We start from the raw sequence: 16017 nt of genomic DNA, 5'->3' as shown, positions 1-16017 counted from the left end.
TTGCCAAAGAAGGGCAATGGAGGTTGTAGTGAATGTGAATGGCCTCACGAGCATTGCTCTCTACACAGACAAACACACACACATCCATACTTGCCATGTCTGGGAATAGAACCCCTACATAACTAGGTATGTCGCACTATGGCATTACGCAGTTATAGGAAACACCATGGAGATTGCTGGGCTACTCTTTCTCTAAAGGTGTATTTCAAAATGAATGACATCATCAACCTTGCCAAGGTTGGGCACTGGAAAGTGCAGTTCATATGTTCATAGGGTCATACATTGATACTAGGCTATTGGCCCTAGGGCTTATACATGCCTAGACATGACAATTCCCTGGATATGACTTCCCACAATCTATACTTCCCTGCACCCCTGTCTAGCAGAGCAGCTGACATGATCCCCAAGGTAAATGTCCTACCTCCCATCCAATCATCCAGGTTCCTTTTGAAGAGGGCCAAAGAGGTATGCTGCTTGGCATGTATGGGCAGTCTATTCCAGATTCTGGGGAGTCTCTGGGTCAGGAACACATCCCTCCTGCATGCACTGTTCATTGTGATGACAGGATTTGGATCCCTGGAGCATGTGGCTGTGAGGGTTTGGAATGCTCTACGTCTAGCATGTCCAACAGCTGTTGGTTTGACATGGCATGTTATGTTAAGCAGAGATTGCCTCTGAGAAAACAATATGTGACAGAGTATAGCTGGATGATTTCAGAAGGTCAGCATAGGGCATCTGGTTTAGGCCTGTGGTCATTTTGTGAGGTATGTCTGCAGCCTCTCTACTTGTTGCAGATGTCTTGTGAGGTACATACATACCAGACCACTGTAGTCTGTACTGGGTTTACTGAGATATGCCTACAGTGGGACAATGGGCTCCTTTTCCTGGATGTAAAGCCCTTAGTGGGAGGTGTGCCACATAGCTGGGTTTCCTGACTATTGTGATGAAGTGGTAATCAAAGGTGAAACCACTGTCCACCTGTGTCTCTAAGTCTGTTATCACACTTTAGGTGTTTAGTGTACTGCCACCTATGTGGTATTTCACAGGTACATTTTCCTTCTCAGTGGGGATAACTATATATTTCTTGGCATTAATATTGGGCCATGGCTCAGGCACCAAGCATGTCTTTCTGTAAGGCCCTTCTGTAGAATATCCACATAATGTGGGGATTCAATATTGGCTCCCAGTGTGCAGTCATCTGCGACCTTTGTTTGCTGGTGTCCCTTACTGTTGGACTGTACTTCAGAGCAGTAGATGCTGAACAAGGGCGGTATCAGGACTGAACCATAAGGTACTCCAACTGTCACTTGTCTGGGGCTCAGGTTGGTGTCGCCTAAATTTACAGTGTGGATTGTGTCAGTACAGCAGTTGCCAGCCCATCGGGTGACATTGGGAGTAATGGCCAGCTTTGATACATTTAATTATGATTCCAGACTGGGGTATGGTGTCGAAGAGGTTGTCGAGGTCCAGATAGGCTATGTGAACCACGTTACCCTTGTCCATGCCTCTAGAGATGGATTCACAGTTGTCATTCAGGTTGAGGTGACATGATTGTCCCTTCACAAACCAAACCTGGTTAGGGTCAAGTGTTTGCAGGTTGCCAATGCCTTTGTTTTAATTTCCATGATAATACATTCCATGGCCTTGCAGAGCAGGCACATCATACTGCTGGGGCTATAGTTCCCAGAATCCAAGGTGGATCCCCCCTTGTGGAATGGGATAACTGTAGCTGTGCGCTACACAGTGGGCATGAAGCCTGAGATGTGGCTATTATTAGACATGGCATGTAGGTGAGGTGCAAGTGCAGTTTGTAGCTCATGTAGTACACAGCCCTGGATGTTGACTGGTTCCCATGGCTGCTGTTGTCATAGCTCTGTAGAGTGTGTTTTTTACTGATGCGGCCATTATTACTGGCATATGGCAATCTATCTGTGTTAAGATGGGCCCAGTGGGGGTTGGGAGGGGGGTGCAGTTGGCACTGAATCAATCTGCCAGGATATTGGCAATATCCCTGGGAGGAGTAGATTTAGTAACATCCTGCTGTAGCTTACAGCAGTTCTGAGCATTGCCATTTATATTCCTCACATAGCTATGGAATGGCTTGCAGTTATCTTTGGCATCTGTGGCTATATTATGTTCGTAACTAGCTTTGGTGGATGTTATGAGGGGTCTCTGCCTCTTACTGTAGCTGGTAAGGGAGTATTTTGCATCCTGGAAAGTCCCCCATTTCTGCAAGAGTTTCCTCCTTTTGTTGTACAGTATGTTTATGGCAGGGGCCACCACACTGGCATCCTTTTCTAGGATGGGGAGCATCTTTGTTCAATATTGGATGGCACGATTCATGCACTAGTGGATGTGCTTGTACAGTGCCTTCATGTATGATTCAGCAGTTGTCCTTTCAGTTCCCTTCTGCATGGGTTTCATGATGTTAGTCACGTCTGACATGTGTAGCATTACATTGGCTTTGGAGATGTGTATTACAGAGGTTTCCTTACTGGGGGGTGGGGGAATGGATGTTGATGTTAAGGGTGGTTAGCTCATGGACATACATGACCACCGATGGGGTGACCATATGTGTGTAGCATTGATGTCCCCTGTTGGTAATAACCAGGTCTAGGATATTTGAGCCCATGGTGGGATTATGGGTTACTTGATCCAGGGCATTGGGAATTATGACTTCCAAGAACCGTTGGGCACACGTGTTGGTACACAAGTAGTTTTACCAGTTAATGGCAGAGTAGTGTAAGTCACCCAGTATTAGGGTGTTTGCTTGCATATTTCACAGCATGCTTCAAAGGCTGTAGTGGGTATCATAGGGGATCTGTAGCAAGCTATGCAATTTGGAATGCAGTCTAACCTACTGTTAGTTGCACCAGGGATATTTCAGATGCATCCTGTTGGGCAAGTAGCCTGGTGGTGTGAATATCCTTAGTGAATATGGGCACTCCTCCACCTTTATTGTGATGGTCCTGGTTTGCTGGCCAACAGGTGTGGTGAGAGTTGTATCTGGTATTGCAGGGGTGCTCTCTGGAGGCTTGGATTAGATCTCTGTTACTGCATAGTTATCATATGTTCTCCATTTGTAGGTGTGCGTAGTGACTTTGAATGACTGATAAACATTGTTCCCTACATGCACACTACCAAACACACACACACGCACACACACACACACACACGCACACACACACACACACACACACACATAAACTTGCCATGTCTGAGCATAGAACTCCTACCTAACTAGTTTATCATACTAGAGCATTAAGCAGTTATGGGATGTGCCATGGAGATTACTAGGCTACTCCTTTCCCAAAGGTGTGTTTCAAAGATGGGCACTGGAGTTTTAGTGACTGTGAATGGCCTCAAAAGCATTGCTCCCTACACAGCCAAACAAACACACACACATTCACACTTGCCATGTTTGGGAACAGAACTCCTACCTAACTAGTTTATTGCACTACAGCATTACGCAGTTAAAGGATGCACCACAGAGATTACTGGGCTACTACTTCCCCAAAGGTGTATTTCAAGTTGAATGACATCAGCAGACTTGCCAAAGATGAGCACTGGTGGTTGTAGTGACTGTGAATGGCCTCAAAAGCATTACTCCCTACACAGCTAAAAAAATGCACACACTTGCCAGGTCTGGGAATAGAACTCCTACCTAACTAGTTTATCACACTACAGCATTACACAGTTAGAGGATGTGCCATGGAGATTACTGGGTTACTCCTTCCCCAAAGGTGTATTTCAAAGTGAATGACATCAGCAGGCTTGCCAAAGAAGGGCAATGGAGGTTGTAATGACTGTGAATGACCTCAAAAGCATTGCTCCCTACACAGCCAAACAAACACACACACACACACACACACACACACACACACACACACACACACACACACACACACACACACACACACACACTCAAACAACCATGCTTACCATGTCTGGGAATAGAACTCCTACCTAACTAGTATATCATACTACAGCATTACACAGTTATAGGACACACCACAGGGATTACTGGGTTATTCCTTCTCCAAAAGTGTATTTCAAAGTTAAAGATATCAGCAGGCATGCCAAAGTAGGGCATTTGAAATTGTAGTGAGTGTGACTGGCCTAAAAAGCATTGATCCCTACACAGGCAAACACACACACACACACACACACACACACACACACACACACACACACACACACACACACACACACACACACACAGGTGCCACATCTGGGATTAGAACTTCGACCTAACTAGTACATCATGCTACAGCATTACGCAGTTATAGGACACACCACGGAGATTACTGGGCTGCTATTTCTCCAAAGATTTGTGTATTTCAAGGTGAAGACATCAGCAGGCTTGCCATAGCAAGGCAATGGGGAGTGCAGTGTGTGTGCGCCTGGGCCATAACCCATTCATCTAGAGGCAGACACACCACACTCAGGCACACACATGTTTATATTCCACAGGTACGTGTATACAACTGCTAGATAAATACTAACTTGTACAGTCATGTTGCACAGTTAGCACTAGCACCACAGACACTATAATGCTGAGGGATTCCAGAGGCAAATGTCTATTGTGATTGACATTTGCACATCATGTGGTTTTAGCCAATTGGATGTGTGCTGGGTGGGACAGGCCTCATGATGGAAGGTTCTTTGTCACTGTCATTCTCTTCCACACATCTATGTAAGTGTACGTTTGGCCTATTATAGTGCATGTCCTTGGATATATGTGTGTATTCCTATCCAATGTGTGTACAAAGCATGACTGGTGCATACTGAGAAGTATATGCACTAACATCTGCAACTGTCAGATATGTATGGTCCACTGATGTTCAAAACACTCAAACACCTCCAAATTATTCACGAAACACAGAAAACATCAATATAGAAAACGTTTTACTGATGTGTTTGGTACGTCAGCTTATGCCTTGAAAGAATAAATTGTTATATCAAGCAGCTTTCTTATATACATCATACTTAATACATTCAATTAGCCATTCTTCAATGTCCAAGCAATAATTTAAAGTGATCATCACACAGCTAGGGACACACCTGCATGGGACACCTGCTCTGCATGCTGCATTCTTTCACTATTGCCATACACAGGTGGGGGTCATATTGTACTCATTCCCAACAGCAGGGGTAAGACCAGAAAGGTACCTGTGGGTGGTGGTGGGGTGAGCTGGGTGCATGTGTGCTATGGACACTACTTGCATCTGACTCACCAATATGCATGGGGCATTCCACTTATGCTGACTTGTGCAGGGACATCAGCTATTTTTCAGTACGTCATTCCCATGATCATCCACGCTGGTGCAGCGGTAGCATTGTTGCCTCACACCAAGAGGTTCTCCCATTTGATTCTAGGCTGGAGTGCAGGAGTGCCTTCTGTGTGGAGTCTGCATGTCCTCCCCATGGTTGGGTGGGTATTCGAAAGACATGCGTAAATGGGCGTGCCTTCGTTGAAGGTTGAACGTCGAGCTGGCACCTCGGCGTTCGTGAAAATCTACTGCAAATCATTAGCGGACCAGAGTTCCGCTGTGGTGACCCCTAACTGGGAAAAGCCAAAAGGCAACAACAACATTCCTATGACCTTTGTGTGTCTACCAGTGTTTGGCCAGATGACATTGGTATTCCCTACTACAAGCCCAAATAATGTGCTGTAGACCTGTATGCACAATTCCAAGGGTGTGTCCATTTGAAAGTTGCATATTATTCACTGTCTGTCTGGGGTACTTCCCCCTGTGTACTGCTTGTATATAAGGGCCAACATTCATGCCATGTCCATCTTTCAGATGGTGACACATATTACTTCCAAATATTTACTATGGCTTACTTCTGGAATGTGTTATACTGGGAGGCATTGTGTTTAGCACTGCAGTTGTGAGAATGTGGCCCTGTCAGTGGCAGTACTGGGCAGTGGCCACCAGGACAAACCTCACCATGCATACATACTGATCACTCTCATACAATATACAATGCACACCAACCTAACACACGCAGACCTGCATATTGTACACATGCTACAATCTATACTGCTACCTTGTAGAGCTCAGGTAATCTGTGCTCCACATGTTGCTACATTTCTACATAGGATTGGGAGGCTCAACTGTGTGTTACTACATGTTTACATAGGATTGGGGGGCACACCTGACTGTTACTACATTTATACATAGGATTGTGGGGGGGGGCACACCTGACTGTTACTACATTTCTACATAGGATTGGGGGGGCACATTGGACTGTTACTACATTTCTACATAGGATTGGGGGGCACACCTGACACTTGTACACATTTGCTATGACTGTACTGGTATGTCAGGTACTCCATTTCATTCTGTATTCTAACCTATCATGCTGACTAGATGCATATCAGTGTACTACAGGTCTTATGTTTGATTAACCTACATTTCAGTTTCAGACTTCTTACCCTTCAAAACTAACATCACTGCCTGACGTGTTATAGTCTGTCTGTGTAGGCCTGGGGGGGGAGGTTACCCATAGCCATCAATCGGAGGCCTTAGAAAAGCCTTTATTTGTGTTTGTCTACACCTGTATTGCTGGCTAAGACTGTTGCTGGGTATGTGAGCCTCCCTGACTGGCATGTGTGTGTCATATGGACACACATGTGGCCCAGCACATTTCCTGCAATGAGTTTTGTCACCTTGTCTAGTGCTGACTACTGTGGTGACACCAGTATTTGTTACAAATGTCATGCTGCCACTATAGGTGTCTACTATCTGCTGACATCCCATTCAGCCACCTAATTCCCTTGCATGCTCACATCCATACCATAGATACAAGTAACAAAACATACTACTCCATTTGCCAATTGGTAGGAAGAGTGACTTACCTTGTGGCTGTGTCAGCATTGAGGATGATGCTGTAGGGATGACTATGTTGGATGCAGATAGTACACTCCCTATACATGGTTAAGCACAGGTAGTGTCATGTTTGGCATCCCTTTTACTGTATGTGCAAGTCAGAGAGAGGTGTCATTCCCTGGGTCCCTACTGTGTCAGTGTATGTGCTATGTATTGCCTCTTTGCCAAGGCCAGGGCATACTGGGCATGCCTCCTTCTGCCTACTGGGGCAGGCACAGGTTGTTCCTCCTCCAAGTCACTCTGTACCTGTGCAGGCCTTGGCAATGGTGGGGGGCTGTGTGGCCCTGCCCCATGCTGTTCTTGCTGCAGCTGTTTCCACAGGATCATATTGTGTAGCATGGCACATACAATGACAATTTGGGTACATGTAATTGGTGAGTTCTCCAAGGCTCCACTGGATGTGTCCAGGCACTGGAACTGTGACTTGAGCATCCCAAACACACACTCTATTATGATTCTGGTCTGTGCGTCTGCCTCATTAATGAGTTCTTGTTCGGATGTGTTTGCATTCCTGATGGGTGTCATCAGCCAAGGCTCCAATGTGTAACCAGCATCCCCCACTAGGTGACCATAAGGGATGTCTCCATTGGCAAATCTCTGGTATAGCTGCGTCAGATGCCAGATGTGGGAGTTGTGATAGCTTCCAGGGCAGCCAGCACACACCTTCATTATAATGCCCTGGGCATCACACATGACCTGGCAGTTGATAGAGGGGAAGCCCTTACAGTTGATATAGACCCTGCCCTGCTCAGCGGGTGGTGCTTTGATGTGAATGTGCATGCAGTCTATAGCACCCACTACCTCAGGGTATTTTGCTATTTGGTGGAAGAGACACATATTGCTGGCCAATGCCTTACGGATGTTGGGGAAATATACATGGTCACTGGCAAGTGCTGACATGGCATCCAGGAACTGGTGGAGTACCCTGGATGCTGATGCCTGTGAGATCCCCATGATATCCAAAGTTCGCCTTTGGAAGGTACCTGTGGCTAGTATTCTTAGGCCTACACATACCTTGGTATCCACTGGGATGGGTTCCCCTCTGTTAGTTCTGTGTGTCAGGTGTGGCTGGCACAGCTCAACAATTTGCTGTAGGAGATCCCTGTCCACCCTATAGTGCTCCACTATCTCCAGCTCATGTATCCCCTGGTAGGTTACCCTGGGTCTATACACTCTTCTCCATCTCCTCACTGTGGGTTGGTCGACAGCATTCTCATCCTCACCACCCTCAGCCTATTCCACATGTTGATGTATGATAGCTGTTGCACCCCCTATCATTTTGTTCCTTCTGTTTGTTAAAATTTCCCAACTTGTGTGCACCACTGGTGTAGAGTATGTGGGAAAAACCAGAGGGAAAGGTTTTTGCATAGTGTATAGTAGTGTGCTGGACTGGGCTGCTGCCTGTGTAATTGGCTGATTCTAATACATTTCACCTGTCAGCCATGATAGTTCTCCTAGATTACCTTCCTACTGCTGTTTTTCCTTCCCATTGCCTTCCTGTTTAAGTCCGGGGGTGCGCCGCACAAACACAGTGCTCAAATGTGAACAGAACTGCTATTTCCTTGTTTACTTTTTTTTTCTTTAAATCCTGGTGAGTGGCGTGCACACCCACTTAGGCAATGTAAAGAGTGCTAGCTCCTAACAATGTGGACATACTACAAAAGGGCCTCACTGAGACATATGCCTGGTGTAAAAGCCATGGCCTGAAGCTCAGTGCCAAAAAGTGTATTGTCATCCCTTTTGGTAAAAACTCTGTATCCATGAACTACCACATAGCTGGTAATCTACTTAACTCTGAAAATGTGATAAGAGACCTTGGGACACAGGTGGAAAGTAGTCTCTCCTTTGATAATCACATCACCACAGTGGTCAGGAAATCCTTCTACATGGCTCACTTCATCACAAAAGGTTTCTCATCCAGAAAAAAGAGGTCATTGTTCCCCTCTACTCATCACTCATTAGACCCATTATAGAGTAAAATGCCCCTTTTGGTATGTACCTCACAAGACATCTACAACAACTGGATAGGCCACAGAAATACCTGAATAAGAGGATTACTGGCCTCAAACAGATGCCCTACGCAGACCGTCTCAAAAAACTCCAGTTTTACTCCATCGCATAGCAGCTACTCAGAGGTGATCTCTGCCTAACATACAAAGCTATGTCAAACCCGGAGCTGTTGGATATGCTCCACTTAAAGAAATCCCAATCTGTCCAAGCTACACGCTCTAGGGACCTAAACATTGTCACCACAATAAACAGAACATGCTGGAGAGATAGATTCCTGTCCCAGAGACTTCCCATACTCTGGAACAAACTACTTATCTATGTCAAACAGAGCTCCTCATTAGCACTCTTCAAGAAAAATCTTGATGATTGGATGGGAGACAGGAAATTCACCCCGGGGATCACTTCTGTGGCTCTGCTCGACAGGGGCACAGGGAAATAATTTTCTTGGGTGGCGAAAGCCAGGGGTACATTTTTGGCTAGGCTTATATAGGCCCTAGGGCCAATAACCTAGTACCTACCTATGAACCTATGAACCTAGGCAGCCGCAGACACACCCCCTTGCTTAGCTCTGCTAAGCTAAGGGCAAACCCGAGCCACAGGGCTCCAATAAGCTTATAGTATGCCTGACACCCCTCCATGATGTCAGCTAACTCTTAGGCTTGAACCATGCTATTCCTGCACTTATACGGTTGGGTGCTGGCTAGCATTGTGGGGAAATCTGGGATTCAGTATCATTCCCCTCATTTGCATAGGATTGCCTGCTAATGCATAGTTACAGGTCCCACACTAAGCTTTCCCCCTTAGCAACCACTATTCACTGGCCATGTTGTCTTCTGCCTGCCATTTAGTATAATGGCAAAATAGTGACTTTGGTTAATATGCTTATTTCAGTTTTTTTTTTTTTTTTTTCGATCCAATCCCATTTGTGTGCTGCTGCCCTACGCTTAAACAGTCAAAGTCGGCTAAAAAAAATTAAAAGTTATTTTTTTTTCCAACTGTTTTCCATGCCAATGGCCATATATTTGACCACTGACATGCTTTACACATACTATACACCTTTTATTTGGAGCTGTCATGGCTCCGTTTTGTAGTTTGCAGAAATGTACTTGGTGACTAACTGAGTATATTTCTACACACTATACTAGCCCTGCACAGCTGGTTGACAGCTTCCTTGATCACAAATTCACCTCATTTGTATGGTTTTCACCTGCAAATGGGGTAATTTGCATACAGGAGCTGTGTCCGTGCAGGAATAGTACAAGAGCGCTCGTGCACGTCCCTGTAGCTTATTCCTGGATTGCACGGTGGCCATGTTGCCTCCAGGAGCTCCTGCACTATTCCTGTATGCTGTGTAGAGCTTGTTGAATCCGGGGGAGTATCTTGGAAAATTTACTTTTTCACTACAAACATGTACCTTACAAATCACCACTCTCATAAAAAGATCTACTAACAAAAATATACCACCCCAGCCATCAGAAAATGAGACCAGCTTTGTTCAGCTTATCATGGTGGTCAGAATGGGCTACAGTTTAGTTTTGATAACAATGCCTTTCAAATTCTTACCTCATGAATTGTGGACAAAGCCAAAAATAATGAGGAGGCATTGAGCCAACCAGCGACAGATTTTAAGTGTTGTTCTTGAAACTTGAAAAGTTGCTAGACTAACAGTTTCTGCTTTAGCATGCATTTTTATGATGGATATAAAGTGTGAAACTCGAATATCTGCCATAAGTAATGGCAACTCTCAGTAATTGGCCAAAAAACACACACACAGACCCACACACACGCACACACACACACACACACACACACACACACACACACACACACACACACACACACACACACACACACACACACACACACACACACACATTTTATGAGAAACTGACTAAAATATTTATTTAACAGGAAAGTCCAACTGGGACAGAACCCATTTTCAGCACAGGCCCAGGGATAAACACTCCAGACTCATGGGAGAAAACCAGAGCACCTGAAAGAAACCCACATGAACACAGGGAGAACATACAGACTCCACACAGAAGGCACCCCACCAGACTGGAGAACCTCTTGCTGTGAGATAACAATGCTAACCGCTGCACCACTTCACTATCCAGAGCAAACACCTTAACATTCTGAAAAGGCACTTCAAATGTACGACTGAAACAGATCTAGCACAACATCCAGGTAGATTTAAGCAGATGTAAATTAACATCCCTTCCATAATATTTAATGCAGGAAAATGCCCACTTTATTTCAGATGTATAATCTAGTTCTGATCTCAACAGTACATTTGGGTAGAAAAAAGGTTGTCTGTTAGCTAGATTTCTAAAAGAGTCATGATTTGCTAGTACAAGAGAGTAAAGGACTAAAAGTGAACCCTGCTCAAACCAGCTATTAAATTGCCAGCCTGCTGCAAAAGAACTAGACACATTCAGAAAACATCCCTAGGAGAGTGAAGACAGCTGCAAAAAGGCAAGAAAATCTAAAGTCTACAAAAAAAAAAAAAAATCAGCACCCTGCAAGCCCATCTCCTGATGTCAGCAATGGCAATCTACCAATTGCATGAGCTGTAACAACCTACGGTAAAGGAACCAGGAATTCGATTTGATTTTGTGACTTTTCCCCTACCTTCCAAACAAAGATGGATCTTGGTCAAATGGGGCCCTAGACAGAATAATGGATCAGGCCCCCACATACACAGCCCCCCCCTCCCGCAGCCAGTCCTGTGTCCCATTGCTTGGCTATTTCTCCCCAGTTACCATAAACACTGTTCAAACCTCTCAGTGTGCATACTGATTAGTGCTTTACTTCTACAATGCTTACAGATATTTGGATTTAATTTAAAACCTTTATTTCAAAATTTATAGCACAAACACTGATAGACATCTTCTAAACAAAGCAATACAGTCTAAGAATATAAACAGACTTGGCATTAAAACTTCTCTGCCCATAAAACTCACATTCATTGAAATACATTGAAACCCACATTAAAAGAAAACTATTCTGTCCAGTGGTAGTTTACCATTGGGTAGTTTTCAAATCATATGCCTCTTGCAGACATGTATGTGTTCTTTGATTCACCATCCTCATTTTATTAAATTAAATCCCTTGTGTAATACAACACCACTTGATACAGTGTGTTTTAAATCTGTAGTTTTGAACATTTGTTCCAGCAAGCAATGAAAGAAAACATGAACCAATAATGAGAAAACTGCCCAATCCACTAATATCAGTCAATATGCACAATCTGCAGAAGTAAAAGTCATCTGAATAATTTCACATTAAACATATTCTGTAACTAATAAAGAGGTTGCTGCTAGCCAACAGCTTTATATTTCAGTATTTCATGTACAAATTTAATGCCTGTGGCCCTTGAAGAATAAATTGTTTATGCTACATAAAAAGGTAAGCTGGTAATATTACAGTAGGGAATGGATTGCAAACTGATAACAGGTTAATACTTACTTAGCATCTCATCCAAAGGAGGACATACTCAGGACTGCAGTACCCCACCCCCTTAAAGTACAATACAATACATCTGCATGCTTTAGGAGTATAAACCACAGTGTTCTGCATCCAAAACAATCATGCTACATGTTGTGCTACTAATAATATTTTTTTCAGTTCTATACCACAATACTGATTTTGCTAAACAAAACAGTTGCATATTGTAAACAGACTTAGCATGAGCAGCAGTAAACTTCTCTTCTGTTGAGGCTCATAATTCCTTGAGAAATGCACATGAAACTCAAACTCTCTACCCTAGTTACAGGAAACAAGAGGCTGAATAGTCTACTCTAACCACCAAGTCACCAAAGAATTGAGTTTCAGGTGCATTTATCAAGGAATTCACATAGACACACAATACCCCTTAACATAATACATTGGGACAGAGTCTAAACAATAAGGTTACATTTTAAATATTACTGGCATAAACTTAGAAAGTTGATAGAATAAAAGGTCTTGTGTTACCATGCATTTTCTGAAGGGTATGAAGTCTGAAACTGAAGTGCCTAATTTGCCACAAAAATCCAGAAAATCACAAATTTTATGAGGAACAGACATAAAACATGAACTAAAACTCTAGACCATACCTCTAAACCTCTTAACACAAAAAATCTTGACAAAGCCTGACATAATGGGCAGGGGCAAAGGCCCACAAATAGAGACAGATTTTAAATATTGCTCTTATAAACTTAGAAAGTTGAATAAAAAATAAATTGCAGTATCTGTAGGATTACCGGCACTTTATTAACAAGACAATGACTTCAGTTAGCGTTTACATCTCTCTTCACTCTCAGAGACTTCTTCAGACTAAAATTCATTGTTCATTACATACATTAAATACCCATTCTTGGGATACATCACCCAACAACATCCAATCTAAGTTAAGAATATTAGTCACATGATAAAATAGGCTAAATTAAAGAAAAAGCCTAGTCACATGATAAAATAGGCTAAATTAAAGAGAAATAAAACTTCTACAAACATTCTAAAAAAGTCAGTATTTAACCCCTTTCTTTCTTTCTTTTTTATGTTCATAACATTAAATTAAATTAAATTAAATGCATGTTTTCCCTAGTCTCAATAATAGAGAGGAAGTTGTTATGTACTTAAAAAGAAAAGGGTTAAAACATTGACTTTTTTAGAATATTAATAAATATCAGTAACTGACTGAAGGCTTATCTAATACAGTTTGTTGTGTAATGACTGTGGCAGTAGGTCTGTTTTCAAAGAAATCAAATGTTAAAACTGTTCTGCAATAAAATCATGAAATAGCATCCATACTTGGATCAATATATCTAATAAAGTCTGTTGTGCAATAGGGATGTTTTGCAAGAAATCAATGATTGCAAGTGCTCTGCAATAAAATCATGAAATAGTAACAGTACCTGCATGAAGTATGTGTAATAAAGTCTATTGTGCAATAAGCATAGGTTCAGAGTTATTTTGTAATAAATCACTTATAACAGCTGGTCTGCAATGACACATGGAGCAATTGCAATAATATCAAGGTAAACATGTATAGCAGGAGGGTCTTGTTTTCACCATTGCATATCAGCTACAAGTATTCAGGCTGTGAGGTACGGTGCTGCAGTCAGATATAACAGTGTACTAGTTGTACACTGCAAATAATAACTCATAATCGGATATTGGCTGCTGACCACAGATATTTCAACACACTAACAATGTAATGTCTACACCTGAATTATATGTAGTCATGTATACTTTACCTAGTATCTCTCTCATGCTTGAATGTCACACATATGTGGTCAATTGTCACTGCAGTCAAGTATAAAACTGTACCACATTAGCAGGTCATATTTTGGTGTCTGGTGAGCTCTAGGCAAATATTAGTCAGTCAGTAATCACCAGTAGCTCAGTTTGCTAAATGCTACATCTGAAGTACATTTTGCCACATACAGCCCAGGGTTTGAACCCAGTGCTATGTAGATCTAAATATTACAGCATCAGTCATGTAATGTTTACAGATATTCTCTCCACAGTGACTACAGGCAAATGGATGAGATAGCCCATATTATGACTAGATTATTGTGTGTTTACATTTCACAGACTATTGCAATCATTACACGGAATGTGAAAATGCAGCATAAAAAATAGGAATAAGTGTAATAATAAAATAAAATAAAAGGAATAAAATGCATAAGCTCTGGAATGACTGCATGTCTGGAGTGTGTGTTAAACGTAGCTGCAGTCAATTAATACATGTGATGTAGATGTCCACTGCTGTCACTGCTATTGGGTTGTATCCCCATTGCCTGCCAAGCAAGGCATGATAGTTGTTAACTGTCTGTACTATTCACATACATGTCTCTCAAGTGTCACACTGTCACGGAATGTAATTACCATTGCGTAATCCATTTGTTACAGATGTATCATTGATATGATTATGTAAATAGCAAAGTAACACTACATCAGCCCACAGTACACCTTGGTAGCAATATACGTACACGTGATGTGCAGGTGCTAGTTGTTCACCTGCAGTTGTTACTGCTTAGCCCATACTGTCCCATGTGGATAGCTTGAGAGGCATGCGCATGCTACAGCAGCTATAGGGCACTTTTACACATAAAAATTGGACAGATCTGTAGAGTATATAGAAGTAATGTTGCCAACTATACAGCCTAGAATGGTACTAATGGACGGCATTTCTCTCTCGTCCTACCCCTTAACTTCAATTATTTATTATTGTTATGCATTGGTTATGGTTTATAATTAGCATACATTGTTCCATGTACCTTGTTTTGGGGCATGTGTTTTATTATTGTCATGTATCACAATGGTTTCATATTAACATATCTTGTTGAATTACGTATTCGGTTGATCATATGCCATAACTGTTACTGGCATGCTGTTAATATACTGCCTGTTCTGATAGTGATTGTTGTGTTTCACATAATATGCATTGAAATGTAATGGGGTTATTTCCATTGTTCTGGCATGCTGTTATTACTAACAGTGGTTTTGCTCATAACTAACCTAAATGCATTGTTTCACCTCTATAATCACAGAATGTCAGGGTAGGCTGGTTTTTGCTGATCTGACTACCCTACCTCAGCTGGTCATGGCCTCGGGTACCACCACGTCTGTTTCCCAAGACAGTGGTGCCCCCTCTGCTGGCCCTGCACCACCTTTGGGTGGAACTGCCTCAGGGAACGGGGCCTGTCCCCCTTGGGAGTAGTGGCAGAGGAGTGGTAGTCACCCAGGATTGACTACTGGCAGTGGTATGCAGGCTTCTTCATAGGAGTTATGAATGATGCCTGCTCTGGCTCAAGGGCAGACTCAACAACCTGGTGGGGCCTGCTGGCCCTGGTGCCCAGCCTCCAACAAAGCCAACTTTGGGGAAGTGAAGAAGCAATGTGGACTGCCCATGGGTGGGGACCTCAGTCACTCTACTGCCATCTGGAGGCACATGCTCCTCAGATTCCACAACAACCTCTTCATCGAAAGTGTTTACCTCCTCATGTGTCACACACTGCCTCTATCTGTTGTCTTGTTTGTCTTGCCTGTCTGAAATTGCATCCTCTCCTACCCAACTTACCTCCCCACATGTACCTATATGAATTCCCCAACATTCCAATCTCTC

The sequence above is a fragment of the Protopterus annectens genome, chromosome 5.part0, assembly GCF_019279795.1.
Source record: "Protopterus annectens isolate FY-2018-M chromosome 5.part0, PAN1.0, whole genome shotgun sequence".
Lineage (NCBI taxonomy): Eukaryota > Metazoa > Chordata > Ceratodontiformes > Protopteridae > Protopterus > Protopterus annectens.
This window is presented reverse-complemented; position numbering follows the sequence as displayed.